General features: G+C 39.2%; 1 long non-coding RNA gene across 1 annotated transcript; it reads left to right on the top strand.

Annotated features, from left to right (window-relative positions):
* The first annotated feature begins 7,137 nt into the window (after positions 1–7,137).
* LOC133221009 (uncharacterized) lies at positions 7,138–16,833 on the top strand. Its single transcript, XR_009727854.1, has 3 exons — positions 7,138–8,225; positions 15,526–15,574; positions 16,703–16,833. It is a non-coding gene; the product is annotated as an uncharacterized LOC133221009 (long non-coding RNA).
* The last annotated feature ends 344 nt before the right edge of the window (positions 16,834–17,177 follow it).

A 17,177-nucleotide genomic window follows, 5' to 3' on the forward strand; every position in this document is an offset into this window, starting at 1 on the left:
TGTCAGCGGCTGCAGATCGCTGATTGGCTGCCGCACTCCCGCGGCTGGTGCGCGGGCAGCGGCTGGCCGTTAGCGGAGGCGTGGGGGGCTGCGCGCGGGGCGGGTCGGCGCTGTGGTGCCGTTATGGGCGGTGGAGGCGGTGGGTGTGCTGCGGCGCCCCCTACGGAGCTCCAAGGCTGTAGTCAATGGCCCTGGCAGTGCCGGGAGGGGGCGGGGCGGGGTAGGGACCTTGGTCCTGAGAGCTTGGTGCGTGGCTGGTGTTACCCATGCTGGAGAATAGCTGCTCCAGGGGCGTTCCTGTGGAAAATGGAATGAAACCCCCAAAAAAGTGGATACTTCATTTTTCAGTGTTTCCACCGATGCTTCATAATTATGAAGCTTGGAAATCTCCCCGAGTACGAGCTTTAATTAACTTTTGTAGTGGTGTTTCAGACGGAGCTCTGAGCTTACGGTTTCCAGCATTTCTCTCCAATCCAGCCTTTCTATAAAGCCTTTCATATGTAGACATGCTAAATGAATTCAGCTGTGCGTAACACCCCATCTGAGGCACGGCAGCTTGGTCAGCAGGTGGAGCATCTGGAGCAATCAAAAGCAATTCTCTCTGGGATCACACTGAGGATTTATTGATGTAGTCTCGGGGCTATAATAGACAGAAATTCAACACAAGTTTCAAAGATTTTCAGTCAGGAATCAAGGAGTCAGGAATCAAGGAGTCCTTCTGGTTTTGGCTTGTTTGTTTTTTGTTTGTTTCTTTTTTTTTTTTTTCATTTACCCTGATACTATCTCAATTGTTCTTTCTGTAATGCAAACTGTGACATAGAGAATCTTTTCAAAATCATTTACAGAACTGAACTCTAGCTACAGCTGTACCATCTGGTATGCTGGAGCCACAGATGTCCTGGTCAAGCTCCATAGTATGTGAATATACCTCATACTGTAGCAACATTTTGTCTGATAGCATGAGAAAGTTGGCATAGATGTAAAATACCTTAACATCCACAAAATTTTAATTTATAATTTGCCTTTTATAAACCTTTACATGTTTGTCCTTCTCTGTCTTAGCTTCCATCTTAGCCAAGTGCATGCTCAGAACTGGACAATAAACAGGCATTTGGTCATTCCTTTTACAAACCTTGGCCCTAAGAACATCCTTGCTTTTAGCCTTGACCATAGACAAGTTAGAAACAACTACACCAAAACATAAACACAATGGGTTTTGTTGTCATAAACTGCATTTATTGTCTGAGACCTAGGATGGAACCTTCCACTCGCAGAAGTTACAAGCCATGATGCACATGGGCTTTATTAGACACTGGTTATGACTGAAAATAGGAAAGTGGATAGATTCAGTTTTGATCCCAGTGGGGTTTGAAGATGAGTTTTGTTCCAGGATACTGTGAGGTCTCCAGGCAGTGGATGGAGCTGTTAATCTGCAGAAAAGACTGTCCGGTCACTGTTCTTGTGGGGTTTATAGTACATTGTTTAAGAATAGTTGTTGCTTTTAACTGCAGCATCTGATAAGGTCTGCATTATTTGATGAGCAAGGACTGCAGCCTGTGTGACTTCTCATTATCGTGCAGTCATTCTGTTTCATTAAGGCCTATGATGACACTTGCTGAAGTTAGTTTCCAGAAAAACAGAATGGAATGACTGATTTTGCTGATTGTAGTAAGGCTGGATGAGCAGATGTCTTTGGAGAAACATCTTTAATTGATTTGGTTGTAGGTATCTCTAATAGGGTCTTCAGTATCAGTTAGGGTTAAATTAGAGGTAAAAAAGAAGTGCAGTTTGTAAGGTTTGAATCAATAGGAGGAGCACTGGCCTCACATCTTGTCTTGGCACTATTTCTTTTTTTTGGAACACTAAACTGAACCTGTCACGCAGCTGTAATCATATCTTGGTGACCAGTGCCTATACCAAAGCAAGGCATAAGCTATTTTCCGTTGCCACAGCTGACTTTTCTGCAAGGTCACAGCTGGGGGAGGAATTTGTAATAAACCAGAGTATTCCTGGTTAAAAGGAAGTAGGGTTTTTACTGTTTTCTAACATGAATTTCAAGGATTGGACCACCCCTAAACTCTAAAATAAAGGTAATGAGGAATAACACTGTAACTGGACTGAGCTGGCCTCCATATAAAAGGCCACAAGGCACAGTGGCATTTGCTGTCATGAAATATGACAGGACAGCTGGCTGCAGGACTTTCTCTACATATATCTCTAGTATTTAAGAAGCAATATAGTTAAAAGTGAGAGAAAAGCTCCTCCAGAGAGCAATTTTAGATCACTAAATCCAAACAAGCTATTCTGATCCATGTAACTACTGAAAATCAGCCTCCAAACTTAGGTACTTATTTGGTGTTTGAAATAAGGTCATGTGAATGTACAACTATTGTAATGTTTTAAAATGCTTCGCCACATCTAACTTTTCAACAAGGCTTATGTTTGGTGCATGTAAGTGAAACAGAACGCAAGTTCCTTGTCTTGGACATAGAAGACATATGCATCTGTCATAAGCACATATGCTCTAAATTGCAGAGGTGTGGATTTGATTGGGTGGACTGTTTGGTGGATGAAGGATTGGCTGGATGGTTGCATCCAGAATGTAGTGATGAGTGGCTCAATGTCTGGATGAGCACCACTGACAATTGGCACCCTCAGGGGTCTGTACTGTGACCAGTGCTGTTTAACATCTTCATCAATGGCATGGACAGTAGGACTGAATGTGCTGTCAGCAAGTTGATACCAAACTGAGGGATGGGAAGCTATCCAGTGGGACTTGGACAGGCTTGAGAGATGGGCCCACGCAAACCTCGTTTAACGGGGCAAGTGCAGGGTCCTGCACCTGAGTTGGGGCAATGCTCAATATCGATACAGGCTGGGGGATGAAGAGATTGAGAGTACCTCACAGGAAAAGCACTTGGGGGTACTGGTGGATGAGCACAAGCCTGCAGTGTGCACCTGCAGCCCAGAAGACCAATTGTATCTTGGGCTGCATCCAAAGGAGCATGGCCAGCAGGGAGGGAGGTGATTCTGACTCTCTGCTCTGGTGAGACCCCACCTGGATACTGCAGCCAGCTCTGGAGTCCTCAGCACAGGACAGGCATGGACCTGATGGAGAGGGTCCAGAGGAGGGCCACAGAAACGATGAGAGGGCTGTAGCACCTCTCCTGTGTGGAAAGGCTGAGAGAGTTGGGGTTGTTCAGCAGGAAGAAGCTAAGATATGGGTTGATCTTATTGTGGTTTTTCAGTTCTTAAAAGGGGCCTATGAGACAGATGGGGAGAGACTTTCTAGCAGGACTTGTTGTGATAGGACTGAGGAGTGAAGGTTTTAAACTAAAAGAGGGGAGATTCAGGCTGGATGTGAGGAAGAAATTCTTTACAGAGGGGGTGGTAAAACAGCAGCATAGGTTATGCACCATCCCTGGAGTCATTCAAGGCCAGGTGGATGTGGTTCTGGGCTATCTGATCTAGTTGAAGATGTCCATGCTCATTGCAGGGAGTTGGACTAGATGACCTTTGGAGGTCCCTTCCAGCACCACCTATTCTATGATTCTATGATCATCTGTTAATACTAATCTGTATTGCACACTGCTGGTGTAAAAAATCTGCATAAAATAGTTTTTTTTTTTTTTTTAAATACATGACTTCCTTTGGTACATAAGCCTTTAAATATGTGTTTTCATTCTTATCTCTTTGGGGAAATGCAGACATTTGAAAATTGAAGAAGATTGCAATGGGTACTCAAACCAGTCTTTGTGATGCAAACATCTACTGCTACTTTGTAATTAGGGGCCTAAAAAGCAAAGGAGATCAAATGGCATAAGGCTGATTACTAGTACAAAGAGATAATTGTAGATAGAGAGAGAGCGATGAAATGACAGTAATTACCCTACTCCCACACTGTGGGTATTATGGAGTTATCTGATAAAAACTTCTGTGGAAACTTTCTGATTTTGAATTGTATCTCAAAAATACCAGTAATCTTTAATATTTGATTCTATAGAACAGTAGAACATACAATTATTTTCACAGGGGGAAGGAGATTTTCCCATGCTTTTATGATCACATATGTTCATATGCTGCTCTAGCCAAGCAAATGCCACAGCAGTGATTGGAGCCAGGCAAAGGCTGGTACTGTCGTGGTTTTTTTTCAAGGAAATAGGGAAAAGGGATGCAGGAGGAAGGAGGTTGAATGGATATAACAGCGTTAGCACATCTAATTACAAAAGGTCATCTTTGTTCTTTGAAACGGTTTTTGAAAGACTCAAAGTGCAAAGTAAATATAGTCTAGCTTACATGAAACATTAATGAATTTTTCGTGTTATCTGTAGTTCTGTAGCTTGTTGAAAGACCTTTTCAATGTTGTGTTTTCTGTTTTTTCTCTGTACCTGTTGTGATTACTGGGATGGAAAAGCAGATGCTTTGTAGCAAGTTATGTGTGGATACTGGACTGATCACCATTTGACTGCCAGGTTAGGTATTTGGCTGTTTACTGTGTGACCACAAGGTCTGTCTCCTCATGTGCAGTGTTAGACACAGCTATGGCCTCTAGGTAGATCTGTGCCTTGTACGATAGAGTCTCAACATTTCTCTTCCGCTCGGCATGTCTCAGACAGAAGCATTGAGCATCTGGAGGTGAAGGCACAAAGCACCAAGCTGTGTCTTTTGGGGCTTCACATTCAAAGGGCTGTCATGTTATGGCTACTGCCTTGTGCAGTGGGGCCTTTGTAACTGCATGATCCAGAACCACTCTCTACCCATCATATGAATTGAAATATTAGACATAGCTGATTGTCAGACCACCCATTTTAAGACTCACGTTAAAAATTTTTGTTGCAACTGAAGGAAACATTTTTCAAAGCACCAGCATTTTGTATACAATTGAAATCCTAATTCTAGACAAAAAAGAAAAAAAAAAAAAAAAGCAAGCATATGGGCACTGTGACAGTGCAGTTTGATGTATTTTGGAACCTTCAAGCATTCTTTTCTTGTGATGATGATAGTAGTAACAATAATATCCTATGAATATTGAACACCTCAGTGCGAAAGGGCCCTATGTTCTAATATCCCACTCTTCCGTTGTAGAATTGGTGTTCTGATGATGTCATTTGTTATATAATGTTTAATGTGTGTATCAAGTATATATTCTTTTCAGGAAAACATGTAAATTAGAATCCGTATTGAGAGATTGAAAATAGTGTGGAGTCTAGTATCTGCTATGTCTGAAAATACATTCTCCCATTTTTTTCCACAGACGCATCAGCTGATAGCTTGACAGACACTTACAAGAGTGTTGATGAGCCTCTACATGCTACAGGCCTACTGAATGTATTCATATATACTTAAAAGGTTCTCCTAGAGCATCTGGATTTTTTTCACTCAAGTAAGCTTTTCCGTGTTATTGTCAGTCTTTTCCCCATGAGTAACAACCCATCATGACTAAAGTTATTAATAGATTTTGCTTTAATTGCAAGAAAGTTTTTTCTACCATAATGACTTACTGGCATGTTAGATAAAGACTTTCAGTTGCATGGAACTAAGTGCTTTTTTACAGTGAATTGAGTAATGATATATTCATAGAATCATAGAATTATAGAATAGTTAGGGTTGGAAAGGACCTTAAGATCATCAAGTTCCAACCCCCCTGCCATGGGCAGGGACACCTCGCTCTAAACCATATCACCCAAGGCCTCGTCCAACCTGGCCTTGAACACTGCCAGGGATGAAGCATTCACAACCTCCTTGGGCAACCTATTCCAGTGCCTCATCACCCTAACAGGAAAGAATTTCCTCCTTATATCCAATCTAAACTTCCCCTGTTCAAGTTTTAACCCATTACCCCTTGTGCTATCACTACAGTCCCTAATGAAGCATCCCTCCCCAGCATCCCTGTATGCCCCCTTCAGATGCTGGAAGGCTGCTCTGAGGTCTCCATGCAGCCTTCTCTTCTCCAGGTTGAACAGTCACAACTTTCTCAGCCGATCTTCACACAGGAGGTGCTCCAGCCCCCTGATCATCCTCATGGCCCTCCTCTGGACTTGTTCCAACAGTTCCATGTCCTTTTTATGTTGAGGACACCAGAACTGCACACAATACTGCAGGTGAGGTCTCACAAGAGCAGAGTAGAGGGGCAGGGTCACCTCCTTCGACCTGCTGGTCACGCTCCTTTTGATGCAGCCCAGGATACGGTTGGCTTTCTGGGCTGCGAGCGCACACTGCAAGCGGCTCATGTCCATTTTCTGATTGACCAGCACCCCCAAGTCTTTCTCTGCAGGGCTGCTCTGAATCTCTTCTCTGCCCAACCTGTAGCTGTGCCTGGGATTGTTCCGACCCAGGTGTAGGACCTTGCACTTGGCATGGTTAAACTTTGTGAGGTTGGCATCAGCCCACCTCACAAGCGTGTCAATGTCCCTCTGGATGGCATTCCTTCCCTCCAGCATATCAACTGAACCACACAGCTTGGTGTCATTAGCAAACTTGCTGAGGCAGCACTCAACCCCACTGTCCGTGTCAGCGACGAAGATGTTAAACAAGACCGGTCCCAACACCGATCCCTGAGGGATACCACTCGTTACAGGTCTCCAGGCGGACACTGAGCCACTGATCGCAACTCTTTGTGTGCAGCCCTCCAGTCAGTTCTTTATCCACTGAGTGGTCCATTCATCAAATTGATGTCTCTCCAATTTAGAGACAAGAATGTCGTGTGGGACAGTGTCGATCTGTTCTTCTATGTAGAACACCTAAAAGCAATACATTGTTTATATATTTTTAACAATTTTAATAATTTAATAATTACAAGAATAATTTTTGTTATAAAGTTATGCATTGGGAAAAAATAAATCTAATAAAAAAAATGAACAACCCCCCCTCAAAACCCCCAACCAACCAACAAACAAACCCAAACCCCCAAAAAACCTCAAGCCCCAGTTTGATAATGTTTTACAATGTCATGCATACTCTGCATAAGCTGAATCAGCACTGTAAGCCATGGAGTCATGAGTATATTCCTGCTATAAGAAACATTCTTGAGCTGTCCAAAAATATCTGTCAACAATTTTGCCAAAAAGCACCTGGAATATTTTTGTAGAAATGCTAATTTCTCTTTTTAAACTGTAGAGAAATAGTGATCAATTAAATCTCTTCTCACAGGAAATTAAAAGATCAATGTTCCCAGAGACCTTTCAGTGTTAGGGTGCACATGTACAACATATTTGTGATGACATATTCTGCTGCAGGGGCAGTAGAACACCACTGTGGTATAGGGTATTGAATGACCATAAAATGCACATCGGCTTCTCTCAAGACTGGCATTACAGATGCCCATAAGTCTGCTATTGAAAATCACATCTGAAGAATGAATATTGGTTTTGTAATAGTTCCTCACAGCAGCATATAGAATAGCATATTTTAAAGAAAGGGAAAACCATATTTCTCATATGATTTTATATAGGAGTATATAGAAAGCAGCTGGCAGCAAGTAAAACTGTTTTCTTTGGAAATAAGGAAAAGGTTTTCCAAGCTTAATTATATTAACAATCTGTTACTAAGGAAAATACTATCTTTATAAATAGCAATTGTGAGCTTATTGCTGTCTTTAAAAAATCTGTGCACTGTGCTTGCTTTACCACTTTTAAGAGGTCCTTTGCACAAAGGTTTGCTGGGCAGGTAATTGGAACAAGGTTTCCATTATGAAACACAGATCTGTTTGTTAAATTATGTGCAAGAAATGCTTGAAATGATTAACGTGAGCCAGACTTTCATCCTCCCTCTAAAAGCAGCCCATTTACACGAGTGATTATGTAACAGTCATAAAATTTCAGCATCTCTCCAGCATCTTATGGCAGGATCAACACGTTGATTGTTGACAACTGTAAACACCTGTATTTGCATTCCTGTTTGAATGCTTCCAGCTTCTTTGCCTTCTCTCCCCGTTCTGAGGCAAGTTCTACAGTCCCACTTCTTGCCTGCTCCGCATCATGTCAGTTTTTTTCATCAGAGCGGATTTCTTTGCAAGACGTGAGTCAGCAAGGAATGTAGCTGACGGCATTGCCGGAATGGGTCACGCAGAGATGTGCCTCTGCAGTGACGCAGACTTTGCTCATACAGGAATCAGCAAAGGTTTTTACATCAACTCTACAGCAGGTGGCAACGTATCACGCTGCTCTGCTCGTGAACTGTATTAAAAGAAACAAACACCTATAGTGTGCAGCAGTCTGTAGAATTCAGTGAGTAGAGGAAGGAGAAAACAGCTTTAGATGTTGAATCATTTGTTCACTGCCTGATCCCCCGGGTATTTTTTTCAGCTTTAAAAGAGCATTGCTATATTAAAGAGCTCTGAAAACTCTCCAGTCAGCTTGAGATGTTCCACAAGAGGTATTGTGACGTTCAGCTGTTGGATAGCACTCTGAACGTGCCCCAAGACTCTGTGTGTACTAGGATGAAAATATATTAGGTTGGAGCTTGAGCTTGCATTGCTTAAGACGTACAGAAACATCTCTTGTCACTCTGCTTGCCAGGTTGAGAATGTGGCAAATGTCACTTAGTTTAGTTCCTGTCCCTTAGATCACAACACAGATTATGACCAAGTGTTTTGGGTATCTTTTAAAGTTGTGGGATTTTCTAGAATTTGGGACTTAGTGGAAACTTATGCTCTTTTGACAGTCAGATTCTATACTGATAAAAACAACCGTTCTTGATTAGTCCTAGAATCATGAATGTAGTAGCAATATCCTGGCTCTGCTACACCTTTTGATTTTGGAAACCAGATTAAGTGTTTCTGGAACTTGTATCATTATTTATACTACATTGTATAGCATTAATGTTGGCAAAGATCGGTAAAATCCCATCAATTGAAAGGAAGAAAGTAATTTAATTAAACAGTTTAAGAGTGCACACCAAAGTTACCTTTTTAATTTTGGATTTTAATTTTGGATTATTGACATTCAAAATACATAATGACAGTTTTTCCTTCTAATTTTCTTTAACCTAGTTAAAAAAGAAGTTATCTCTGCTAATAAAGATTCCTAGTCTTGGAAGGACTAGTACCCCCAGTTCAAACTGTAATAAAAGTTTGGTTGCTATTAAAATGCCTTTCAAACAAGTGTTCAGAAAGGGTGTCTGTGTATGTCTGTGGCAGTTAGGCTGAAATGTTTGGCTTGATATTCATCCTGCTAACTTAAGGCCTTTTTATTGCAGACATCTTTAAGGCTATTCATTCTGGATTCCCCTTATAGGTGCTTAAGGGGCATCTGAGATAGCCTAGTCTGAAAAGTCTTTTAGTCTTTTGTAGTCCTAGCACAGAAACAAGTGCCTGCAGCGTTCAGCTGATCTCATACATTTCTAAAAGGTCAGATGAATCATACCACAAAAGTGCTTATCTTTCTGTTGTGACTATAAAGAGAGTCTAGACAACTGGTTCATATAGCTACATTTTAGACATTTACATTTGCTTAGATGATTCCTATCTTTTGAATTTAATTGCACTTCAAATGGAACTACAGATTCTCAGAGGATTTGATTATTAAACCCTAGAATTTGTTGGATTGACACCCAGATACTGCAAGCCTGGCTTATATATTGATTTGAGTAATTCTAATCCATATTTGGAGTAAGTTGACATGTCTCCCACTGCATCCGGTGAGAGATTAATCTGGTAGGGCCTGTCTAACTGTATTAATATAATAAAAACAGTAAAAGCAGTGTAAGGAAGAGTCTTTGTTAAATGTTTAAATGGCTTATTCTGTGAGGTTTGCACAACAAATATAAGAATCAAAACATAGCTGTGATTAAATAAAAGTTTGGAAGTATTTAAAATGCAGTTAACAAGTAAACTGGCAAATGAGACATGTGGAAGACAGTATTATGAAAGAAAATGCAAATATAAAGGGTATGTGAAAGAAATTATATAGGCAAAATCAAATCCATGAATGTGAACTGAAATTAAGGGAATAAAAGTGCATATTGAAATTTTTGCAACCCTACGTGGAAGAAGAAGGAGGAAAGGTAGGAAGATAGGGACATGGGTGTGGATAAGTGATAACATTTTAGGCAACATGGCAAAAGCTTTGGCATTGGGGTGAAGTCAAACAGAAACAGTGACAGGGTGGAATGGAAGCTTGTTCAGAACTACTTTAAATTAACTGACTTATCAGCAAAGTCAGAGGCTACTGTTCTGGAAATTGTGCAAGGATAGCTGGATTTTAATTCTTAATTTTTGGAGACCGTATGGTACCACGTGCAAAATTTTCTTATTTAAAGGTGACTAGCACTGCAGGGTAAAATAGGAACTGCCTAGCACTCACAGACCATCTCTGATTATCTTTACAAGATGACAGAGACAGTGATTGAAAGTTGAGGTGGCAAATGTGTTTAAATACAGTTTTATCTAAAATGTCTCATGATGCATACAAAAACACCCACAACTTTGCACATAATATGTTAGACTTTGAGCTGTCCATCTTCTTTCAGGAACAAGGTCTTGAGTTTAAAAGGGATTTTAGAAGGCATGAGTTTGGTACTCAACCATTGTTACCCCTTCCTCTTAAAAAAGCTACAGTCAAACTGGAAGAAAAGAAAGGTAAAAAGGGTAACCAAAGTGTGAAGTGGCTATAATAAGAACAATTAGGCAAACCAGAGTTCTTCAGTCTAGGGAAAAAAAAAAAATTCTATAGAAAGGTAATTGAGGACTAAAAACCTCCAAGTTGAATGAAGATGGTGAATTAGGGATTTCTTGTTTACTCTCTCTTCCAATGAAAAAGCTGGGGAGCACCAATTGAACCTAACTGAAGCTTCACTCAATGCAAGCAAGAAGATTTGGTTCTTCATCTTGTTTTAGTGTCTGTAATATCTTTTGGAAGAAACTCCACAAATTCCATCAAATTTTACATGCCTTCAGGAGAAGAGGGTACAAGTTCATGGAAGGAAAATCCACCAATACCTATTGAATACAAAGACATTATCTCTGAGAGAGGAAGTCCCAATGTTGTGTATTTGTGGAGGTTAGGAAATCATTGGGGAGAAATCCCACTATGTGCCATATTGTTCTCTTTTTACTTTGGGTTCTCTTTTGGAGACAAGATGCTAAGCTTGATGAATCACTAGCCTTTGCTTTGACCTAGAATCGCATTTATGTTAGAAACAGTGTTCATTGTAAAGAACAATGGATTGATTGTGTTAAAATAGATTTATAACAGAAGTATATAATTTATATTGAGATTTTTTTCAGGTAAATGTATGAAATGTATCAGATTTCATGTAAGGTAGTGTGAATGCTTTATCTGAGTGTGAATTACAGTTGTTGCTACTGTATTTTCAAGAATGTCCTTAAAAAAACCACAACCTTCTCCAATATGTTAGTCCTGTAGCAAAAAACATGAAGAAGTGATGGATGCTCCATCCCTGGAAGTGTTCAAGACTAGGCTGGAGAGAGCCTTGGGCAACATGGTCTAATGTGCGGTGTCCCTGCTCATGGCAGGTGGGTTGGAACTAGGTGATCTTAAAGTGCTCTCCAAACTAAAATATTCTATGATTCTATGATTCTGTGATTCTATGATAAGAGTATTAATGACAAAGGGTCAGGTTACTTTTAATTCTGCTATCTTCTAGTTTTCTTCCTCAAACATATATATTTTGCTTTTATTTTTTATTTAGTTTGCTAGGTTTTGTATAATTTGCTATCTCTGATTTGCTTTAGGTGAGGAGCAAGTGTGGTTGTGTCAAACCCAAGAACATTCACTTACTGTTTCCCGTTTTCACCAGAGCATTTCTTTTCTGTTTATGGAAGAGCCTATCTACTCAGTAGTACCAAATCTGTGGTAAGTGCTGCAATCACTCACATTTTCCTGCTTCCCTTCTTCAGGACTGCAGATTACACACTTTCCAACATTTTATATGGCTACAGATTACTCTTCAATTTGCAGGAAAGAACAGCACACCAATAGGAAATTTGACCTGGAAGAAGAAAGGAAACAAACAAATGTTTGCTTTGATGGTGTCATGGCTTGGCAGGGAAAACACACCTCATTCATGTAATTAGAATTTTAACAGAATTTTTGAATGTGTGAACTTCAAAATAGTTCGTGTTACCTGCCCCACAGTCTTGTGTCTAGTATGATGTGAAAATCAGAAGTTACATACAGAAATCAGCATTCAGCTGAAGGTGAACTGCTTATATTGGATTACATATATCTATTAATATAAAGGCAATAATGTACAACAGCTTTAAATATACTAGATTTCTCTACTATCAAGCTGATGCCACTAAAGCCTATGTGGGAATTACTTTTTGCAGTACTTGGAAACATACCACCCACCTGTAGGCAGGCAAAAAGTTCTCCCAGCTTTCTTTTCCATTATATAATTAACCAGTACTCAAAGTTATGTTGAAAAAGAGTTTTTCAGCAGGCAGCCTGCAAAAATAGCGTATCAAGAGTCTTTGTCAAAGTGTGCATAGTCATCAGTTACTGAAAGACTGTAGTAGGAAAAAGACCATTAAAGAATGCCTCAAATGGATGAGCTCTTGTGTTAAGTAAGTCTTACTGTGTTGAAATAGAGGTGTTAGTTTCAGTAATGTATCTGACCAGTAAAGTATAGGTATGTGTTAATGCTATTCTTTTGGGGGAATACAAGTTGGCTTTGATGGATAGTAGCTGGAGGCAGGAGGAAAAAGTGAAAGAGATGCAGAAAGTAACCAACCTCTCCATTTAAAGGAAAAAAAAAAAAGAGGTGCTCCATTTTTTTGGTGCTTCCAATTTAGAAGACATTGTAAACACTAGGTATGAGATTCTGCTTGCATAAATTTAGCTATACAACTCAAACTTACATCTGAACTAGAAGTCAAAAATCTCTTTTCTGTCAGTGGAGAGAAACATACATGTCTAATATGTGATTTGTTTCATCCTAAAGGAGAAATCTAAAACCTGTTACAGGACTCAGGTGACTGGTTCAGATGCAAACATCTAAAGTTAAGTGAGAAGTATTCCATTCTTTATTTGTGTAAGGGTGCCCCTAATTGCGCTGTTGTGCAGGACGTGGAAGATGAGTAGGAAGGAATGTTTCTTTTTCAGATTTGAGTTCTGGAGACACAATGTTTGTGATTTTGTTTTTATTAGAATGTTACATTGGGAGATTGATCACTATAGCTTCTTTTGCTTAATGCAGTCATAGTTGCATGTAGACTCTTCGAAGAGGGAGACAGCCTGAAAAGAAGTATAAAAAAATTGCTCTGCAGGCATCAAAACCTCTGCCTAAGCAAGAAGCGTCCTCCCTGTTGGACTCAAGTCTGTATCCAGCTAGTGAACTGCCAATACAGGCTGCAACAATAAACACCCCCACTTGTGATGTGCGTATATGAAGTTATGTAGTCCTTTTGCACTGGTGTGTGATTCAGGGGATTGTAAGGAGCTGCACAGATGTGTGGAAACCTAGAGCACCCAAATCTCTATCAGGAGATGTGTAAGGAGGGGAATGAATGCTCCCAGATGGGGAGTGTGTGCTTGTAAATACTCATGGGTCATGTGACAAAGACATGCACGTGTAACTGTGTTCACCTGTGTGTGATTAGAGCTTTTTGGGAGGGTTGTTGTAGGAGGTTGGTTTTGTACGTGTTTATTATAAGCATTTCATATGCATTAGTATTGTGGTTTATTAACATTTTGTATGCATCTAATGTTGTGGTTCACTTATATTGCTGAACCTTGAATATATAGTTCACTAATTGCTGGTTAATTACATGTTGTTAATAAATAGATTAAATTTTCATTTTGGTGTAAACTGAGCAATTTTCCCCTGTAATAATGTATCATGTTTACCAGAGAATGCTGAAGATACTTGTACTGCTTCTGTGCTGTAAGCACAGCTGTGGAGTACAGCACCACAAGAGAAAACAGTTTTTTGTGGTAGAGTAATAGCAAAAATTAATAGTTATGTGATAAAGAAGTTATCAGTTTATGATAAGATCTTACCAGTTTCTGAAATCCCTACCGCTGAAACTTAAAATTTTTGCCTATTGATACAATGGCAATATCAATAAGGGTCTTCATTTTATATCAGTTAACTTATAATAGTTCTTGAGGAATAGAGGAAAATCCATTTAAAACTAGGAGCTTGATTAAGAAACATAATTCAGGAAAGAATGATCACCATTCATTAGGACTTGAGTAAAAAGGAAAGTAGAACAAGCATTACTGATGGTAATTAATAATGCACCAAGAACATTTTCTGTGAAACACTATGTAAAGTGCTGCATTCTAGAGTTTTATGATGAACAGATTCCTCAAAGACAGTCTTGATCAAAACCTTGGAAATAAAAGAGATAACTGAGTAATAGTTGGAATCAATTTTCCTTTAGTTAGATGACATAGTTAAGATATGTTTCAGTATTTCTAACCATTTCTAGAGTTTGTATCAAGTTTATAGGTTTTAGTTTTTAAAATATTACAATTTTAAGTGATTAAAGCTTTAAACTTCCCCATTTGAGATACTATGTGTGAATATATTTTTATCTTAAAGGGCTTTGTTAAAAAGCCCCGAAGTTATGTGTACTGTAAGCCAGGACTGTGGTCTGTGTTGAGACATTTAACATACTTTGAGGAAATCAGGCATTGTCTTGGTGGTGAAGCACAGCTGCACAATCCTTGAATAGTTAATTTTTGTCATTAAAACATCCTTTGCAAGATTTCATCTTAATTATCCTCTTCATGTTGCCTGATACTGTAGTTTTATCATTTCAGTTCTTACAAAGATACTGGTGTGTCTCGAAAAGAAAATTTTTCTTTACTTCTAAAGGGAGCAATTGAAATGTGATATTAAGTAGATTGCATAAAGACTCTAACTAACTGGTGGCCTTGGCAACCCTTAAGAAAACTCATGTTGTTATGCAAAAAGTAGTTTTTTCTTCCTTTTTTTCCAGTCGCTCAGGTGTAACATTGCATCAGTGCCAAATAATTAAGTATTATAATCACTGGTATTATACTGCAAGAATATATGATTTCTAGATGCTCTCAGAGCCGTGTTTGGATTTCTGTGTACTGAATGCAGATTGGACATCAAATTGTCAGCTCTGTAGCTCATTTTATTCCTTGTATCTAAGGGACAATTTTAAATATAGAAGTGTTTGTATGTTATTATATATTTAATCAGAGAGAGGAGTTTTGACTAAACTTGCAGTGACATGGAATTCACAATTTTCTCTATGTTATAATGACTATATATGTTTCTAACACCAGGTAGGTGTGGTTCTCTTTTTTTTGTGTACATAGAAATCAGGATTTCCAAGATATTCCAGCCTATCCATGCTAGTATTTGTTAAAGAGAAGGATCATATTTTCCTGACAAAGAAAATAATTGGCATTAAGGAGTTCTGGGTTGTTGCTCGATATCCTAATGTTTGTGCAACACTTTGAAATCTTGCTAGAAAATATACGTACAGCAAAATATCCCTATTAGATAATCATTATGCATAATGAATAATCAGATCCAACATACTTTCTAATCTATTGTCTTTTTATTTACTCCTTCTACATGCAGGTCATGAACACCAATCAATGAGACCAGCAGCTCAACAGAATGAGACATGGTAAATTTAAAAGGAGAACTTAGCGAAACCAAGCAAATGCCTAATTCTGCTGGGAATTTAGGTTAGCTAGCCCAGTGTCATTCAGCCTAGTAATTTTCTTAGTTCCTGTTAGCTTCTTTGATTGTGCGCCAAATCTCTGCTGATATAAATACCTGTAGTGAAGCAACTGGCTGTGGGAATAGCCAGCAACATATAGCTGTGTGTGACAATGAAAAGCAACTGGCTGTGACAAGTCTCAGATCTGTGATTCTTTCTTCTTCTAAACAGATGTCATTGCTGGGTACTTTTTAATTGATTCAGTCCAATTCAACAGAAGAATAGTGGAAAAGGTACTTTCAGGACCAAAATCACAGAATCACAGAATCCCAAGGGTTGGAAGGGACCTCAAAAGATCATCTACTCCAACCCCCCTGCAAGAGCAGAGTAACCTAGAGTGCATCACACAGGAACGTGTCCAGGCAGGCCTTGAATATCTCCAGCATAGGAGATAAAAGATATAAAGATATTTATTTATATCTTGAATATAAAAAGGCAGTTATAACTTGAGGTAATGACACATGGAATTAAGATGACAAATTATACAGCATGAATGTGGGTAACACCATTTTTGGTGTTTGTACAGCAAAGCCAGGGAGTGCTCTTCAGAAGTCCATCAGAAATGTTACCCCAGAAAGTAGTTTCTAACTTTTACATCTCTGTTGCTCTCTTTTACAGCTTAACTTCTTGGCAGGGTATTTCCATTTTTCCTAGTTACTTATATGTCTTTCTTAAAGATTCAAACATGAGTTGTGGTCTCAAGTTAAAATGCCACTGGGAAGGCTGAGTGAACTGCTTTAACCAAAAGGTCTGATGATAATGGAACCCTTAGTTCATGAAGCCTATCTTCTGTTTAGCACAGAGAAAATACAGATCTTTTTCTCCTCATATTAGTTATTGTAAAGTTCAGTGCCTGGACTCACAGAAGTATTTATTTGACTGGGTATATGGATTGTAAAAGTCTAGGGTTAATTTGTGTCTTCAGTTGCTTTAATATCTTATAACTGAGATTGTTTAAATTTAAATTTATTGACTATTTTTCATTGAAACCATACAAATAAACATATTCTTGTTAACTTTCTGTTTGTCTAGACTCTTTTCTTATAGCAATTTCAGCATTGTCCTCATGACCGTGCTCACAACCTATGCAGGAACCAGACTACAAATACTAGTTCAGTTTTGAAAGCCCAGTAGGATCTGTGTGTCCAGACAAGCCAGTGGCTTACCACTGACAGTACAGGTATGCATTTTCTTATTAGCATTAATGTTTCTCTCCCTAAGTGAGACTCTGAGAGCCTCACTAGAAGTAGGCTAATGCCTGTATGTGAGCTGAAGTGTGCTCTCAGTTGAGATCTGCTGAAGAAAAGGCCAAATCATGTCTGCATTCCCCAAACCACTCTCTGCCCTGCTGGAAGTCAGTAGAATTAAGCTGGCACTTGGATGTTCCAGAGATTACCTGACAGAAATGTGAAAGGGGAAAAAACAAATGAAGTTAGGAAGTCTGTACACCGACTGCAATTCTTTCTAATATCCTCTTTCTTCCATTTTTGATAGGGAGAAAATGACT

Source organism: Neopsephotus bourkii, unplaced genomic scaffold (genome assembly GCF_033783945.1).
Source record: "Neopsephotus bourkii isolate Nb327-2 ecotype Australia unplaced genomic scaffold, CSIRO-AGI_Nbou_v1 NB_1507, whole genome shotgun sequence".
NCBI lineage: Eukaryota > Metazoa > Chordata > Aves > Psittaciformes > Psittacidae > Neopsephotus > Neopsephotus bourkii.